The following is a 12,176-nucleotide window of genomic DNA, read 5'->3' on the forward strand; positions in this document are numbered from 1 at the left end:
ATTTAATTAAAACTATAAAAAAAGTAATCTTGCAGTTATAGCAAAAATTATCTAAGTAAGAAAAATAGCTAAAATAGATAAATTTCTAGCAAGTACTGCGATATTGGATATGTATTGCATGATATAATCATATAGATGACAGAGATAGAATTTAGATTTGTGCTATAAATTCTATTTGTATGATAAATAATTTTCTATTAGATATAAAAAACAGCTATAATTCTAGCTGAAGCAGCAAAATAACTTTTTACGTGTTATTTCTTAGTGTATGTAACATTATAATTCCATCATAGATTTGCAATAAATATATAATTTTTACAAAAATTTAATAACTGATGAATTTATTATTGAAAGACAATTATTAATTAATTGTTGTTTTTGAGTATTAAAAGCAGTTTTTAGTATTCCTAATAAGTAATTAATTACTGTTTTTCAGTAATAAATTAATCAGTATTAATTGGCTAATATATTACATCTTTGTAAGGGTAAATATCCATAAAATTCATTAAAGATATTATTCACCTTAGCGATATAATAAACGAAGAAATAAAAGAGCGTGTAATTTATAAAAATTAATTTAAATTAATTTAAATTTTTAATATGTGATACACAACTATCAAGATCGTTGTCTATTTTTAATTTTATATCATCCACTTTACAATACGTTTTATCATTTTATCATTGTATCGTTTTATATACTTTTATCTGGACTTTATACTGCGTTATTATCATTTTTCTGTATACGTGATTCTGAGGTCTCAATCTTCATGAGACCATCCAGCATATCAACTGGCCATGGTAAAATGTATGAGAGATTACCAAAGGTTCCCACGTGTGCAGATCGCATAGCGAAAATTTATCATGTTTCCACGCTGAAGAAGGCTAGAATTTAGCCGAAACGTACATGTATGTACATACATGCATTAATGTAAAATACATTTCAAAACACTAAGGTCTGTTAGTTATTTAAGTGCACCAATTAGAGCGCCGATAATTGCCCTAATTTACTTGTCTTTTTAATTAATTGTAATACAAGGAATCCTCTTACTTCAATTTATATATAATTTATAAAAGCTTTAAAGTTCCCCGAGAAATTTAAAGAGCAACTTAAAAGATCGATTTAAATCGACATTTAAATGGCTATTATTGTTTTTGCACCTGAAGTGCATTCGCTTTGTACGCTCACACGCTGTAAGCATCATTTTATCCTTGTTATTTATATTAAATAAATATTAAACAAATGATGCTTAAGCCCAGTCTACAATTGCACAAGTGTAGTCATATATATATGATTGTAGTTATAAGAATTGACCAATCGTAGTCGGATATGAAGAAAATATTCAGCTGTGATTGGTCAATTTTTACAAATACAGCCACTTACAACTACACTTATGCAATTATAGAATGGGCTTTACAAGCGCTGCGAGCGCCAAAGCGAACGCACTCCTGGAAGGCGTACAAAAAACCGGTTTATAAATCAGGATTGGTAAAACGTGTTTTAATTGATGTTTTTAATATATTTCAAATACGTTTTTTTTATAGTACTTTTTAAAACATATTTGAAGCATTAAAAACATATTTAAAAAAAAAACACAATACTAATATTTTATTCTTAAAAAAAAAAAAAAGCATTAGTTTTTACCAACCCTGCTATAAATATCCGTTCGATTGCACCACCGAATGAATTAGACTTTACAGGTTTTTAAATTGCCGCCGTCATTTTTAAAGACCGTTCAGTCTGTAGCCGTAATTGTATACGCGCGCGACCCATTTTCTTCCAGTACGCCGTACGCACTATCGCTGACTTACGATTATTGGTCATCGCTATGATACAAACAACAGTCCGTACGGTCGTAACACGGAGATACGCCCGCTTGGGCTTACCTGCCCAGTGTGCGATAAACGTAGCACGTCGCAAGCGATAAGACGCTTCCACGGTCTAACACTCCTACGGCCAGGTGACAATCACCCGTTGCGAGTGTTACTATAGTTCTTGCGCCTCCAAGCGCGAGTACGAGGACCGATAGCGCTATTTGTTGTGCGCAACCAGCGAGAAGGAAGCAGGCCGACTATGAAACCGCCAAGAGCGTGAGAAACTGTGCTGGCGGCTATCGTATAAAAATCAGATGAGTCGAAGAGAAAAGTCGCAAATATTCTTCTATATATTTTTCTTATTTATACACGGAGACAATCATTTTGCTGAAGCATCTAAAATATAATAATTTAGATTATAAAAAAAAATCTACTAAATTTTTTAAATAAATATTTTTGTTTGAATAGTACTAATTAAATATTTAGCAAATTAAAAAAAATATGTATAATATATGTGGTACAAGAACTATTAATTTGATTTAACTATCATTATTATTGAGCAAATATTTATTTACTATAAGTGAATATTTAGTTATTACTATTGAAAAAAAAAAATGTAATATAAGCTCTTTAGTAAATTTTTTCTCAATGTATATATCTGAAAAGAATTTTATTGAATTATCAAAATATGTAGAAAACTCAAGCATGATGAGCAATGCTGCAGAAAGTTTTGACACTCTAGCAACTAATTTGAGCGTTCTACGTAATTATCTTGATGGTCTAACATAATATTATTTCCAGGGGTTTGTATCTAACTAAATTTTTAAATACTTTAGCAAAACCGTTCTTTCCGTGTATCAGTTCTGATACACGGAATAAAAATACAAAGCGAGTTAATAATATCACGAATAGTAATGTAAAGAGAAATTCTCTTTTTTCTTCGAATAAACGCTCGGTTTAGTAAAATATAATGCTGGATATCACGGATCGAAGTACCGAGGCCAAACTCGTACGAAAATACGAGCAATGCGATTAGCAACACTTAGCTTAGGCTACCGCGAAGTGCGTGACGAAACGTTGCGTCAAGGTAAAATTCTCCTTCGGCAAATCGATCTTGGAAAAGTACCTACATCCTTCGGACCCGAAACGCATCACCTCTCGATGGACTTCGGGACGGCTTCGGGATCGGCGTGTATTCGGTTACCGCGCCTCGTCTGTGAAATCCTGTTTGATCCCACGGTCCGGCTGGAAGGAAGAAGGCCTCCCCGATTCGTATGTGATAAACGAAAAAACTTGCCGCGTAACTGCAGCACCTACGTGACACCCTGCTAAAGAGATTATCGGATTCCTCTCCGGCTCTCTCTGCTCATCGCCTTCGCTCTCTGCCCCAAGCATCCAAATACCGGCGAAATGAATGGATATCACTGCCATGGTCCGAACTTCGCATAAGCGGTCGTGTTGAGAAGTTCGACATGCGATCGAGGGAAGTCCGAGAAATACCGCAGCGAGGAATAAAGGGACGGAAATAACGAAAGTGGTCCGGTTCGTATCTGGGCATTTCGTCGGATGTTCGCATGCATTCTGAATTTACAAAAACAAAATATTTAAGTATATAAAGGATTTTTTAACATATCTTTTGCAAAACTAGCTTATAGTATTTATTAAATCGAGATTAATAAACAACCCTCCCGAAGAGAAATATCAATGAAAAACTGGTATTTTAAATATAACAAAAATAGAAACTATTAGTCTAAAGATATAAATTTCTAATCTCTTACCAGTAGTTCTTCATTACATAGCTAATTTGAATAAAGAAGAACGAACTAATTTGTCGGGAATCATCAACTCCCGGAATTTGCGTTAATTATGTAATTTCGATTTATATTTTATATTGATAAAGACCCGAATTGAAGGGTTGAAACGTATATTTTATTTGTTTTGTTACATTGACACGAAAAATAAAGAATTTTTGTGCATCCAAATAACTGATGTAGGCTCTGATGGGCTTTTTTACATTTTTCACTGATAGATTCTTTCGAGCCTCATATATTTGTTTAAATTTCTAATCTAATACGTGTCACTTATTAGATACGCTATACATGTGTATATCATTGAAATATTAATATTATACAAATAATTTGGATATATAGTATAAAGATAACTCGTGTATTTTTTTTTAACGCAAAAGCATCAGTAACTTTTTTCAAGTACTTATTTCTGAAATTTTAAATGCCTTCGGCCTCGCTTTTCGCTCGTGCTGAAAATGGGGCGGTGTCCAGAACCAGAGATCCTTCGTGGCGATCCCTTTTTCTTCGGGCTCGCGTCTCGGGCCCTACGGCCCGTTCGCACGACGCAGGATTCCGAAGCGTGCGCGACGAGGCCCCCCCGCATCGCCGGATTCCTGCGTCGGATGCACCGGCGTACCGCATCGAAACAATCACCGTTGCATTCGGAGCACACATCCTGCCGTCGCGATTCCGCAATTAAATTAATGGTCAGTGGTGGCGGCCTTGCGACGTATCCCGCGACGATCGATAACCTGAGGAATCCCTCGCCGCGTATCGTTACCGATATCATTATTCATCCAGTCTCAGGATACCTGTCGATGCTCTGTCAGTTTAGAAATGCTCTAAAGAAACAAAGTATCGAAACTGTAGTGCTATTAAATTTTCGAGATGCTACAGGAGATTGATGCTTTCCTTTTTCTTCGTAGACATTTTAATATAGACACTTTGTAAAATTATTAAAGTAAAATTATTAAAATAATCTTTTTAACATTTTATCTCTTTTTACCGTAAACATACGACATATGGAAAAACGATTTTGTTAAAGTATCTAAAAATTTAGTTAGATACAAATCTAAAAATAACTTTATATAACTAAAATAATTATGTAAACTGTGGACAAAATTTAAATATGGTAAGCAATATTGCAAAAAATTTGATATTATTCTAACGATCAGCTTAAGTGTTTATATAATTATTTTAACAGTCTAATAAATTATTTTTGTATTTAAAAGAGTTTAGATGTATTCAAATTTTTAGATACTTTTGCGAAATTGTTCTTTCCGTGTACAGAAAACATTTTTGTTTTTGACAATTTATATGAGACATGAATAGAACTCGATATTTGCATTTAAAAAAACATTATACCAATTTAAGAATTCCACTACGACAATCTCTCAATGATTCTTCCTAAGGAGGAATTCTTCCTAATTTTAATTATTCAAACCACAGGTCTGAATAATTAAAATTCCAACGACAATTGCGCGGAAGTTTATTTGCGTGATAAAAATTCAACAATAAATGATAAAAATGAAAACTGGATTAACGAGGAAAGACGCGACAATAAGAAGGAGATTGACACTAACTCGTCCTAATTACTTTCGCTATTACCAGAGACTTAGTAATCATTTTATCGGTTATGCGGTATTAGCAACGTGCCAAGTAGTTAGTTTAGCGTTTTTCGTAGGGGATTTTTTTCTAGCGATTCAGGAATTGCGAGGAGCAGGAGCGACCGGTTTAACCAGACCGGCTGCGACTGATTTCTAAATTGATCCTTTTGGTGTCCCGAGCTCTTTAAACGCAACGGGTCCAGTTTCCACTTCGGGTCCGCTCGTGAGCTACAACGAAGGATCGAGCAATTATCGAATATGCCGGGATGCGATCCTCTCTCGGAAATTGCTAGGAAGATTTAGCACTGATCCTATAGCTGAAAATATGTTTTAAATCATCGAATTGTTAATATAATTGTTATTGATAATTAATGATTGTTACTGATAATCAGTGATTTTTTATTGATAGTTAATGACCAATTATAAAAACTGCTCAATCAACCTGATATTTAAATGACCATATATTTGCTAAAGTTTTAGATTTTAGATTAAATCTATTATTTGCAACACATTTAATTTTGAATTGCTATTTATTTACAATGTAAATAATGTGACATAGAGAATAAACCATTATTTCCGATACAAAGCGTTCTAAAAGATGCATAATAATATCTAAATACTGCATATGTCGAATTTGAAGTACGAAAAAGTAAAATTAAAAGAATTTAAATTAAATAATTTTTTTCAATTAATTTTGAAAATGGAAGGAATTTAGTAAATTAAGGTTCTCTCTTGCTCTCTTTCTCTTCCTTTGGAATGTAAATAGATTTTTTTTTAAATTTGAATAAGAAAAAAGTTCTCAAATCCTGAAAAATTTTAAATAGTATTTCCTTGGTCTAAAAATTCATAGTTCAAGAAATTCATAACAAGTATTATTTAGATACGAGTATAGTAATTAAGTTAAATAATTGTCAGTTCTCACCGACACCTCGACGTTATACTTCAAAATTCGCCAGTTCTTTACCCCCCCGGTTGTTGATTAACGACCACTATGGGAGGCGCGGGTATTCGGGTACAATGAACCCCCATTAAATTGCTAACATTGTACGGCAGCGTCCGAAAAGGATTATTGAGTTCGCCGCGGACAAGATTGATCCCCGACCGGGCGAAGCATCCTTTTGGTAAAAAGCCGCGCGAAAAAGCAGCATTACCTGCGCAAACGCGCGCACTGTAATGATAGCCGTCGAACCAATACACTTCCTAGCAATTTTCCAGCAAAGCAGATAATGTTGTTTGGATCAAAGGTATCCGATATCCACTTTAGAACTGATAACATTACTGCGAGTCTTGGGAGAATTTTTTCGATCACACACACACACACACACACACATGCAATTAGATTCAATTTAAAACAAATTCAGTATTGGAAAATCGATACGAATTCCTATATAAAAACTTTCATTATTATGAGATTTGATTAGCACTTCTTTTGCTATTACGATTTTATATCAAAAAGCTTTATTTATTAAATCTTTTTAAAGATTCACATAATTGTTTGAAATGGACAATAAAAAAACAATGAAAAATCAATAACTGTAGATTAATCTAAAAAAGTAATTATATTTTAGAAATGTTTTATAAATATTTTCTGGGAACTTTGGAATATTTTCAAAAGATACGTATTAAGTATAACAAATGTTCTAGAAATATTTGTAGCAATCAATCAATTGTTAACAACGTAGATATCTCTGAGAATATACTATTGATGATTTGATAGAACATTCTCTGCACTTTCCTAAAATTAGGAGAATAATCTCAATTGAACATGCTATGAATATGTATATTTCTAGAACGTCTTTTATATTTTACATGTATTTTTTAAGAATATTCCAAAGTTTTCAAAAAATAATCATAGAACATTTCTAGAATATAATTCTACTGTCTGGATATATAAATATGTCAATATAACTCATATATAAGGATATCGTTCCAATTTTGGTATTATATGAATTACCAAAAGAGCAAGTATAACTTCACATAAGGATATCTATCGGTTATTATACGTTGCACTTTGCAAAATGCATATTTTCTTCGCTGAAAAAGTTGACATGTTTTGGCGATGGTACCCGCAAGGCGACTTTAAGAATAAAGTTAGAAGGGATATTTAACGGTATCGAATCGTAAATATGCGCCGCTTCGCGAGGGATGTGCGATGAAATTCTACCGAGAGGCGAAACTTCGACATCGAGCCTCCCTCACGGCGCCTCGGGACTGAATGATAATTTCGCGCCCTTACGTCACACAGTGATAAAAATATTAAACTGAGAGAGAACAGCGTGGCATAACCTTGATTTTTTCATCGTCAAGTTGCTGTAGGATATTATCTCAAAGTATCCTCCATAGATTGAAGCATCTGACATTATCATTACTCGAGGAATTAAAGACTTATTGAAACTTACATCATACGACATCTATAACAATTGAAAAGAATTAAGAATTAAAAGGTAGAAGAGGAAGAAGTTTTCTAATAATATTATAATATTCTCAATCGATTACGGATCATCGCGTTCTACAATTGAGTGGCGTTAAGGAAAAAAATTTGACGGATCAAGGGGCGTTGCACCGTTTATCTCTTCGCGGAAAATGGTTCGAGGGAAGAGCATTGTTAAGACGGCATGTCGCCGGCTATAAATAAAACATGATACTCGCGTTGCGCTGCGGGTGTGTATCGCACGCAGCATGACCGGATGACGGTGTGGCTTCGTCTGGGATGCTCCGCCAGCAAGATCAGCTCGGCGTGATCTCTCTCGGCTCGTGAATGACAGCTTCCGATGCTGGTGGTGGTGGTGATGGTGGTGGTGGTGGTGGTGCATGATTACTGGCTACGACAAAGGAGCTGGCTAATCGAACACACGTGCCGTATTTTTTCGCTCGCGCGCCGAAGAGTCGGCAGTCTCATTGCGCGAATCCTTCCTTACGATCAACAAACATGGCGGGTTTCACGTTCGCCAACGCACCGCGAATGTTTGCGAACATCCTATCGAGTGCTGGATACATAGCGACTCTCTCGCGAATAAAATATTACGCGAATGAATGAATGAATGAATGAACGAACATTGGCAGCGCTTTTCTTTCTTTTCTTCGTGAAGAACGCCTCTCGTGTGATGTGACTTTGCTCCGTGAAAAGAACCACGATGCAAATATTGTAAAAGTCGCAAGTAATAATAGACATCTTCTAACTATTGAATTTTTTAGCTGGTAATAGTCTGTGAGATTGTGCAGAGTTATGATAGAGGAAAATGATTTTTTTTAAATTTAATTAAGACTCTTTATCTTAACAAAATTTATTTCCATCTTTCGTACAATATAGTTTTATGCATTAAGCGATTAAATAGGTATAAATGGAATATTAGTGGTCTGTAATTATATTTTTACTCCCTCTGTCTGAGACTTTTTGTCTACAGCCCAAGTTTCTTAATGTTCCTTCAAAAAATGAAAAGTAAGAGTTACTATTATTAATACTATCAAATATAGTTTTTGATGCTGTTATTTTAAGGGGGGAAATTATTAGGAAAACTCTTAGAGAAAGAATGATATTAAAAAAAGATCCTTTTTTGCTTAAAAAGATGTAAATAAAAAAAAGTTTTTTTGTAGATTTTAATTTCCTGGATACGACGAAATTATTAAAAAGATCGTAACGTTTGGGAAACACCTAAAAAATTAAACACAAACATGATGTATCAAATTTCAATGTTCTTTTTAATAATTTTATTCAGCAAATCAAAATCTGCTAAAAAAATATCCATTTTTACTTGCTTCTTTTTGAGCAAAAATCGATCCTTTTTTTAACATCCTCCTTTGAGAAGTTTGAGAGTTTGTTTATGCCAATAAAGATCCAGATTGCAGACGGAAGGTTAATAAGGAAGTCAATTTTCTCTCTCTCACCAGATTACGAAAGAATATAGTGAAGGAAGAATAAAGGTGCGCTGTAATATCGATATGATTAAATGAAGTAATAAATGGTTGTTGCAATAAAAAGAGAATGCCACATGTAGTATTGCACGCCTACGTCGACCAGACAACCTCGAACGGCACGCTCGCGATCCAAGGTAATCATATGAAAAATCGTGTATTTATCAGAACGTTTCTCACGCCCACATATTTAGGTGCAAACATTATCACGCTGTATGATGTTTATAAGCAGTTTATTGTTTATTCAAATTTGTTCTACTACTCTTTTATCTCGCAAATTAAAGAAAAAGATCGTTATCATTATTTTGTTTATTGAAATATTTCGTGTTATGTATACTTGAATTAAATAGCATGTAGAACAAGTAATTATTTTATCATAAAAGACGTAATTTAAAAATTAGATGAAATTATGAAATATGAAACCACTATATTAAAAAAATTTTTTATTCTTACAATTTTATTAATATTGTAAAAGTTATATCAGATTTATTAAAATTGTAAGAAATTAATGATTTATTTTAAATATCAATATTTCGGCGTAAAAATTTGTTTTTAGTAAACAATTGATTTCTCGTAACGGATTCCTGTAGGGAACTTCGATTAGACGTTCGCAGACTCACGTACTGTCGCGGGCAACCGTTGTTCTTCCTCATCAATTTACAACGGATGCATCCTTGCAATTGGTATGCATCCTTGATTCACTCAACCTGTCTGGCACGCTAGTATCACATTGGTAACAACACTTGTCTCTTCTTTTCTTGTTTTTCTTCTTCTGTCGTTAAGCTAAAAATGAGCTCTCAGAATCTTTTCATGTTAAAGTATGTGTTACCATCATTTACTGTCCTCATAACTATATCCGACTTTTATATTATTTATAATTTACTTATTATTTATATTATATATATATTTTTTTATATATGTTATTTATAATATATGATAAAATATGCAATGTATATTATGCAATACACACACACACACACACACACACACACACACATTAAAATCCTGAGACTTGTGAATGACACTTAAATGCCATTTATAATTAACCTTTAACTCGCGATGTCAGTCACAGAAACGACTCATATTTCTTGTATTCCTATTATGAATGTTATTTACAATCACTTCTTAAATATCAAGAAATATCTAGTAGTAAGATGTGCCTATGTATGTTTGAGAAAATTTCAAGAAAACATTTTTTCGTAAAGTCAAAAAAATAATTTTATAATGAAATAATTGTGCTTCAAAAGTTAATGTGTATTACTTATAGTATTACTATAGTTTTCCCTTCTCTTACGAATAATAGATATTTGTGAGAATTTAGAAAAATTACATTAACAAACAATACAAAGCTTATTACTGCTGGATTTTTTTTTTTTTTTTGTAAGCGTCGTCTGTATCTTATTCTATTTTCCTCTTAGAAACTTTTTTGTCTTCTCAATATGCTTTCGTGCTTTTGGTTCTCCAGTTTCTGTTAAATTTAGGGGAAGAAGGTAACAATCAAATTAATACGTCATTCGTGCGCATTCGCTGCCATTATATAACACCGTACCTCACATCTCCCGAGGAATGCGAGCTTCTCTCGCGTCTACCGGATCCGATGTCGGTTTGTTCTCTCTCCCTCCCTCTCTTTCTCGCGTTCTCGGGGTTCTTTCCACCGGTTAATACCGTGCGCCTCGTGTGTGGCACACGTGATTTACATGTGAGCCGGCGGCCGGCGACGGTGCGATGGTGCCCACGGCTTTGTGTGGCGCGAAGCGCGAGTGCGAGCGCGCCCGGGATCGGCGTCGTCGAGACTCTTATACGTGGAAAAGGCGTTAGCCGGTGCAAGGCAGGATGTTTCGGCGAGACTCGTGAAGGAATTGCCAGCGAAGGAAGGACAGTCCGTTACGAAGGACGTGAGGAGAGAGGGATAGGTGGAGAAGGATGACCACGCATGTTTCACGAGAGTACGGGTTTCGCGAATCCTGTCTCGTGCGCGCGCGCACATTTGCTTAGCAATCGCAATTAATAGCTCCCGCGTCGACTCAATGGCCGTCTTTGTTACAAGTGCAAACCTTATTTGCAACTAAGACTTCATCTTTGCGAGGCTTAGAGATCCTGAGGTCGTAGAATGAGGATAAAAGGAAAATGAAGATTTAAATCAGTGGTTCCTCCTAATCCCTCTTGGACTTTCAAGTTGAGTGCTCCGAATGTCAGTATGGAAAAAAAAAAAAAAAAACAACAGTGACAATATACAATAAGGAAAGCAAATTTTTTTAATTTTTTTCTACAAAATAATAATCGAAGGAAGGATACATATTTTCATTGGAAAAAGTATCATTTATTTGTAAATTCGCGATAATAATTTCTAGAAACCTATTGTCTCATCAAGTTGGAGAGAATAATCCGTTGAACGCAATCGATCCTTTTTTCTTTTTTATTTCAATTTCAAAACGTTTTAAGACATTAAGACATTTTTTTTTTTAGACATTAAGAACTGTGACAATTTTTTTTCCAAGGAACACAATTTAAATCCGCCGCTCTGCCCGAGAGACGTCCAAGAATGTCCATAGATGTCTGCGCATGATGGAGAAGGCTCTTACTCCTCGTTCGCCTTCGTGAGAGACCGCGAAGAAGGCCTCCCGCGATCAGAAACGCACCGCACAGCGCGATGCATTTTGTACATGGACCGTGATTTGCAACCGCGCGCGTGTACACGTGCAATCAGCGTTACGTGCCGCGTCGTATTACGGAAACACCGCGCTGTCGTACGAATATCCCACATCGGCGTTTTCTCTTTTATGTCTCTGTATTCGCTCGGTAGTCGAGATACCGATAGGCAAATATCTCACCGTAAATTACGCGTCGTAGAAAGCGAGCATGACTTCCAAGTTCCCAATAGTTTTAATACACTAGAAGTATCAACGTTTTTTATCCCCTAAAAGGATCAAGCTAATAAGTTACTGTCAAAATAAAGTGATGAAAAACAAAATATTTTATCATTATACGGAGAAAAATGTACAGTAGTATACGCTAGAATTCTAGTAAACTTCATGGAATTATCGAGTTTATGTAGGGA

The sequence above is a fragment of the Trachymyrmex septentrionalis genome, unplaced genomic scaffold, assembly GCF_001594115.1.
Source record: "Trachymyrmex septentrionalis isolate Tsep2-gDNA-1 unplaced genomic scaffold, Tsep1.0 scaffold36, whole genome shotgun sequence".
Lineage (NCBI taxonomy): Eukaryota > Metazoa > Arthropoda > Insecta > Hymenoptera > Formicidae > Trachymyrmex > Trachymyrmex septentrionalis.